Source organism: Erinaceus europaeus (genome assembly GCF_950295315.1).
Source record: "Erinaceus europaeus chromosome 6 unlocalized genomic scaffold, mEriEur2.1 SUPER_6_unloc_17, whole genome shotgun sequence".
Lineage (NCBI taxonomy): Eukaryota > Metazoa > Chordata > Mammalia > Eulipotyphla > Erinaceidae > Erinaceus > Erinaceus europaeus.
The window spans coordinates 474,046-481,338 of NW_026647122.1; positions in this window are offsets into that span (position 1 = coordinate 474,046).

The window sequence follows — 7,293 nt, forward strand, 5'->3', positions numbered from 1 at the left end:
TTCCAGTGAATAATCAAGAAAATAGAAAGTCAAAAAAGAAAAAGGAAAAGGAAATATTCCACGACTTCAAATGGGCTACTCAGGACAATGCTTTCTTGTTAAGATCCTCACAGCATTCCATATGCAGAAAGGCAAAGACGCCATGTATTTTTTAACCCAGTTTTTATATTTATTTATTTATTTAGGTGCTTATTCATTTTTGTTATTGATGAATTAATGTTTTACATTTGACATTGACTAAGGATCTGACACCAGCGCACTCCAGTACCCCTATATGGTAATCTGCCTCTACAAAACCGATCCATTGACCTTTCCATCCATCCATCCATCCATCCACCCATACATCTATCCATCCATTCATCCATACATCCATCCATCCATCCATCCATCCACCAGTCAACCAAGCTAAGTACAAAAGGAGATCTCTCCTTGAATGGTGAGGAGAAACAACGATGCATAGGTTGGTTGCAAAGGCCCAGTTTGGCTGAATAGGGCAGAGGGGCTGAACCAGGGAATGTGTTGGGGCGTGTGGGTTTGGGTGGGGTGAGCCGGAGGCCCTGTGAGCTGGGTCACATTAGGGGCAGGCAGGGGGTGGAAGCGGTTGCGAACAGCTGTCACTGGAGAACCATCACAAGTGCTGGAGCTGGTGAGCAGGACACCTGGAAGAGAGGACAGACAAAGGAGAGAAGCAAAGTGCGGAGGAAAGGAGAGGGGACAGGATGGTGAGGACAGGAGAGGACAGGAGAGGACAGGATTGGAGGGGACCTGAGAAACCTACCTGGACAAAGGCAGCATACAGACATCCAGGAAGGCCGGCAGGCATGCAGGCAGCTCTGGCCTGGGCTCCCTGGATCCCGGGCGCACCTCCACCTGTCTTCGCTTGGCTGCCAGCCCTGAGGTCCCTCGTCGGTCAGCACTGTCTTGCCATCCTTCCGTCCCTCTGTGCCAGGGCCCAGGCGTCTGGGCGCTGTTGCCTGACCTAGTGGCAGGGCAGTTGGGCTGCCCAGTGCCAGTGTGGCCAGCACAGATTGCCAGGGGCTAGGACATCACAGAGGGCTCCTGTGGTTGCTAGGCCACGGGGACCCCGCCCATCCAGTTGACCAGCAGCCATGACCCCATGCTGAACTTGACTTGAGGGGTGGTGGCCAGCCACCAGAGACAGAGCCCCAGGCCAAAGCAGGTGCTGGTCGGCAGGGCCAAGGGGCTATGGGCGGATTGGTGTGTGTCTGGGCATGGGGCTGGCATCTGACAGTCCAGGGCGGGGGACCAAGGTCCGCCAGGCCCCTGTCCCACCATGTGCACTGACACACAGTCTTGCTGACTGACTGACAGTCCCCGCCCCAGAGATACCCACACCAAGTCCCTGGGTGCCCTGAGCTGCCCCTGAGTGTTGGTGGGTGCCTGCCTGGACACATGCCTCCGTAATGGAGGCCTCTATTAATCCCGTTGCCTACTGACAGCTGCCCTCCTGCCCCTCCTCCTCCTCCGCCGCCTCCTCCTCCTCCTCTTCTTCCTCCTCCTCTTTCTCCTCTTCCTCCTCCTCTTCCTCTTCCTCCTCCTACACCCCCTCCTCCTCTTCCTCATCCTCAGCGGGACTCACTCAGGGCCCTTGGCCTAGGCAATCCAGGGCTGCTGCTCTGGCTTCTGCAGCTTCTATCCAGTGGGGGGGTGTAGGAATCTGTTCCTGTCAGTCCCTGATTCCTGGGACCTTCCATGCCTCCAGCTGCCCCCACTCTCTAGTCCTGACCCCTCCTCAAGGATGCCCCCTTTCCCCTTACCCACTGTCCCACAGCTCCCAACTAACATCTACTGTGTTCCTCCCTGCGCTACTTTACTGCCACCCTGCTTCTGCCCTTCAGCCCTGAGGGCCCAGGGCCAGCCCAGCTGCCATCTCACCATCCAGCACGGGGACCTGCCCTAACCCCCTGCCACCACACCCACACACACAGACCTGCACACACTCCTGGTTCCCCTGCCTGCAGCCTGCCTCTCAAACAGTCTCCTTCTGCCCCCTAGTCCCCTTACAGCCTCTGCCATGGACCCCCACAGACACCTGGGCATGAGCAGTGCAGACATACAAACAGCTCCCCTCGCCCCCACTCCAGTTGCTCCAAGGTTGGAAAGAGTCTTTTTTTCATGCTGTAGGGGAGGGAGTTGAGACAGTCCAATGTCCTGGGGAGCAAGAACTGCAAACAGTCCATCTACAATGTAACATTTGGGTCTCAGGCCGCCCAATCCCTAGTGTGCTGTGCAGACCTTTGACTGGCAAAAACACCCCATCAGAGCGTGAGATCTGGCTGGGCTAGTGGCTCTTTCTGTGGACTAAGAGACAGACAGACAGAGTTTTCAGGTTCAAAACCTATACTTCCCAGAAGATGGTCATTCACTTCGGTTAAAAAAAAAAAAAAAAAAAAAAAAAAAAAAGGCTTTTTATTTTTTTTCCCCTGCCTGGGTAACCTGTCTCCTGCCTGTTTCAAAGTTAAAAAAGGGAAAAATCTTTTTTGGAGGGAAAAGGACCAAAATGCAGGCAGGTGGACTCCGTGGAAGGTGGATGGGGAGTTGCTCCTGCCCGGGCACTAGAGCCCCAGCTGCTGTTCCAGGTGCTCTCTGATAACAGAGATCTCCATGTGTCGTGTCATGACACTGTCTCCAGGACTGACCCTCAGGATAATGAGGATTCAAAACGAGGCAGGTGATACTGCCTTCAAAAGTAAATCCAGGGAGGTTTGGCGGTATGTCAGAGGGTTAAGGGCTTGTGGCGATCACGAATAGAGGGGACAGGTGGAAGGATTTGGGGTCTGGCCCCCAGACTGCCACCTGCAGGGGAGTCGCTTTACAGGGGGTGAAGCAGGTCTTTAGGAGCTCTATCTTTCTCTCCCACCCTGTATTTCCTCTGCTCTCTCCTTTTGTGTCTGTCAGATGCAAGGTCAGTAACAACAACAACAACAAAAACAATAACCACCACAGTGACCAAGCAACAAGGGCAGCGAAAGGGGAACAAATGGAGTGCAGGAGCTGTGGATTATTCGTGGGGTAGGCACTCAGCTGTGGCAATAACCTCTTGAGGCAATCAATCCATACATGAAGAAGTAATACAGGTAACAGAGACGTATATGTCCCTGTGTGTTTCCACTGAGATAATGTAAATGCACTTTTATTTACTTCTTCATTTATTTATTACCTTGCCACGAAAATTTCTTTTCATTGCTAAAAGAAAGTGTCCCATCAAGGGTACCAGGTGTGCCACACCCAGTTAAGCACTCATGTTACAATGCAGGAGGACTGGGCTTCAACACCCGGGTTCGCACCTGCCAGGGGAAATCTTTACAAGTGGTGCGGAAGTGCTGCAGTTGTCTCTCTCTGTGTCTCAAACTCTCTCTACCTCCCTTCCCTCTCAATTCCTGTCTATTTATTCCAGTGAATAATCAAGAAAATAGAAAGTCAAAAAAGAAAAAGGAAAAGGAAATATTCCACGACTTCAAATGGGCTACTCAGGACAATGCTTTCTTGTTAAGATCCTCACAGCATTCCATATGCAGAAAGGCAAAGACGCCATGTATTTTTTAACCCAGTTTTTATATTTATTTATTTATTTAGGTGCTTATTCATTTTTGTTATTGATGAATTAATGTTTTACATTTGACATTGACTAAGGATCTGACACCAGCGCACTCCAGTACCCCTATATGGTAATCTGCCTCTACAAAACCGATCCATTGACCTTTCCATCCATCCATCCATCCATCCACCCATACATCTATCCATCCATTCATCCATACATCCATCCATCCATCCATCCATCCACCAGTCAACCAAGCTAAGTACAAAAGGAGATCTCTCCTTGAATGGTGAGGAGAAACAACGATGCATAGGTTGGTTGCAAAGGCCCAGTTTGGCTGAATAGGGCAGAGGGGCTGAACCAGGGAATGTGTTGGGGTGTGTGGGTTTGGGTGGGGTGAGCCGGAGGCCCTGTGAGCTGGGTCACATTAGGGGCAGGCAGGGGGTGGAAGCGGTTGCGAACAGCTGTCACTGGAGAACCATCACAAGTGCTGGAGCTGGTGAGCAGGACACCTGGAAGAGAGGACAGACAAAGGAGAGAAGCAAAGTGCGGAGGAAAGGAGAGGGGACAGGATGGTGAGGACAGGAGAGGACAGGAGAGGACAGGACTGGAGGGGACCTGAGAAACCTACCTGGACAAAGGCAGCATACAGACATCCAGGAAGGCCGGCAGGCATGCAGGCAGCTCTGGCCTGGGCTCCCTGGATCCCGGGCGCACCTCCACCTGTCTTCGCTTGGCTGCCAGCCCTGAGGTCCCTCGTCGGTCAGCACTGTCTTGCCATCCTTCCGTCCCTCTGTGCCAGGGCCCAGGCGTCTGGGCGCTGTTGCCTGACCTAGTGGCAGGGCAGTTGGGCTGCCCAGTGCCAGTGTGGCCAGCACAGATTGCCAGGGGCTAGGACATCACAGAGGGCTCCTGTGGTTGCTAGGCCACGGGGACCCCGCCCATCCAGTTGACCAGCAGCCATGACCCCATGCTGAACTTGACTTGAGGGGTGGTGGCCAGCCACCAGAGACAGAGCCCCAGGCCAAAGCAGGTGCTGGTCGGCAGGGCCAAGGGGCTATGGGCGGATTGGTGTGTGTCTGGGCATGGGGCTGGCATCTGACAGTCCAGGGCGGGGGACCAAGGTCCGCCAGGCCCCTGTCCCACCATGTGCACTGACACACAGTCTTGCTGACTGACTGACAGTCCCCGCCCCAGAGATACCCACACCAAGTCCCTGGGTGCCCTGAGCTGCCCCTGAGTGTTGGTGGGTGCCTGCCTGGACACATGCCTCCGTAATGGAGGCCTCTATTAATCCCGTTGCCTACTGACAGCTGCCCTCCTGCCCCTCCTCCTCCTCCGCCGCCTCCTCCTCCTCCTCTTCTTCCTCCTCCTCTTTCTCCTCTTCCTCCTCCTCTTCCTCTTCCTCCTCCTACACCCCCTCCTCCTCTTCCTCATCCTCAGCGGGACTCACTCAGGGCCCTTGGCCTAGGCAATCCAGGGCTGCTGCTCTGGCTTCTGCAGCTTCTATCCAGTGGGGGGGTGTAGGAATCTGTTCCTGTCAGTCCCTGATTCCTGGGACCTTCCATGCCTCCAGCTGCCCCCACTCTCTAGTCCTGACCCCTCCTCAAGGATGCCCCCTTTCCCCTTACCCACTGTCCCACAGCTCCCAACTAACATCTACTGTGTTCCTCCCTGCGCTACTTTACTGCCACCCTGCTTCTGCCCTTCAGCCCTGAGGGCCCAGGGCCAGCCCAGCTGCCATCTCACCATCCAGCACGGGGACCTGCCCTAACCCCCTGCCACCACACCCACACACACAGACCTGCACACACTCCTGGTTCCCCTGCCTGCAGCCTGCCTCTCAAACAGTCTCCTTCTGCCCCCTAGTCCCCTTACAGCCTCTGCCATGGACCCCCACAGACACCTGGGCATGAGCAGTGCAGACATACAAACAGCTCCCCTCGCCCCCACTCCAGTTGCTCCAAGGTTGGAAAGAGTCTTTTTTTCATGCTGTAGGGGAGGGAGTTGAGACAGTCCAATGTCCTGGGGAGCAAGAACTGCAAACAGTCCATCTACAATGTAACATTTGGGTCTCAGGCCGCCCAATCCCTAGTGTGCTGTGCAGACCTTTGACTGGCAAAAACACCCCATCAGAGCGTGAGATCTGGCTGGGCTAGTGGCTCTTTCTGTGGACTAAGAGACAGACAGACAGAGTTTTCAGGTTCAAAACCTATACTTCCCAGAAGATGGTCATTCACTTCGGTTAAAAAAAAAAAAAAAAAAAAAAAAAAAGGCTTTTTATTTTTTTTCCCCTGCCTGGGTAACCTGTCTCCTGCCTGTTTCAAAGTTAAAAAAGGGAAAAATCTTTTTTGGAGGGAAAAGGACCAAAATGCAGGCAGGTGGACTCCGTGGAAGGTGGATGGGGAGTTGCTCCTGCCCGGGCACTAGAGCCCCAGCTGCTGTTCCAGGTGCTCTCTGATAACAGAGATCTCCATGTGTCGTGTCATGACACTGTCTCCAGGACTGACCCTCAGGATAATGAGGATTCAAAACGAGGCAGGTGATACTGCCTTCAAAAGTAAATCCAGGGAGGTTTGGCGGTATGTCAGAGGGTTAAGGGCTTGTGGCGATCACGAATAGAGGGGACAGGTGGAAGGATTTGGGGTCTGGCCCCCAGACTGCCACCTGCAGGGGAGTCGCTTTACAGGGGGTGAAGCAGGTCTTTAGGAGCTCTATCTTTCTCTCCCACCCTGTATTTCCTCTGCTCTCTCCTTTTGTGTCTGTCAGATGCAAGGTCAGTAACAACAACAACAACAACAACAACAAAAACAATAACCACCACAGTGACCAAGCAACAAGGGCAGCGAAAGGGGAACAAATGGAGTGCAGGAGCTGTGGATTATTCGTGGGGTAGGCACTCAGCTGTGGCAATAACCTCTTGAGGCAATCAATCCATACATGAAGAAGTAATACAGGTAACAGAGACGTATATGTCCCTGTGTGTTTCCACTGAGATAATGTAAATGCACTTTTATTTACTTCTTCATTTATTTATTACCTTGCCACGAAAATTTCTTTTCATTGCTAAAAGAAAGTGTCCCATCAAGGGTACCAGGTGTGCCACACCCAGTTAAGCACTCATGTTACAATGCAGGAGGACTGGGCTTCAACACCCGGGTTCGCACCTGCCAGGGGAAATCTTTACAAGTGGTGCGGAAGTGCTGCAGTTGTCTCTCTCTGTGTCTCAAACTCTCTCTACCTCCCTTCCCTCTCAATTCCTGTCTATTTATTCCAGTGAATAATCAAGAAAATAGAAAGTCAAAAAAGAAAAAGGAAAAGGAAATATTCCACGACTTCAAATGGGCTACTCAGGACAATGCTTTCTTGTTAAGATCCTCACAGCATTCCATATGCAGAAAGGCAAAGACGCCATGTATTTTTTAACCCAGTTTTTATATTTATTTATTTATTTAGGTGCTTATTCATTTTTGTTATTGATGAATTAATGTTTTACATTTGACATTGACTAAGGATCTGACACCAGCGCACTCCAGTACCCCTATATGGTAATCTGCCTCTACAAAACCGATCCATTGACCTTTCCATCCATCCATCCATCCATCCACCCATACATCTATCCATCCATTCATCCATACATCCATCCATCCATCCATCCATCCACCAGTCAACCAAGCTAAGTACAAAAGGAGATCTCTCCTTGAATGGTGAGGAGAAACAACGATGCATAGGTA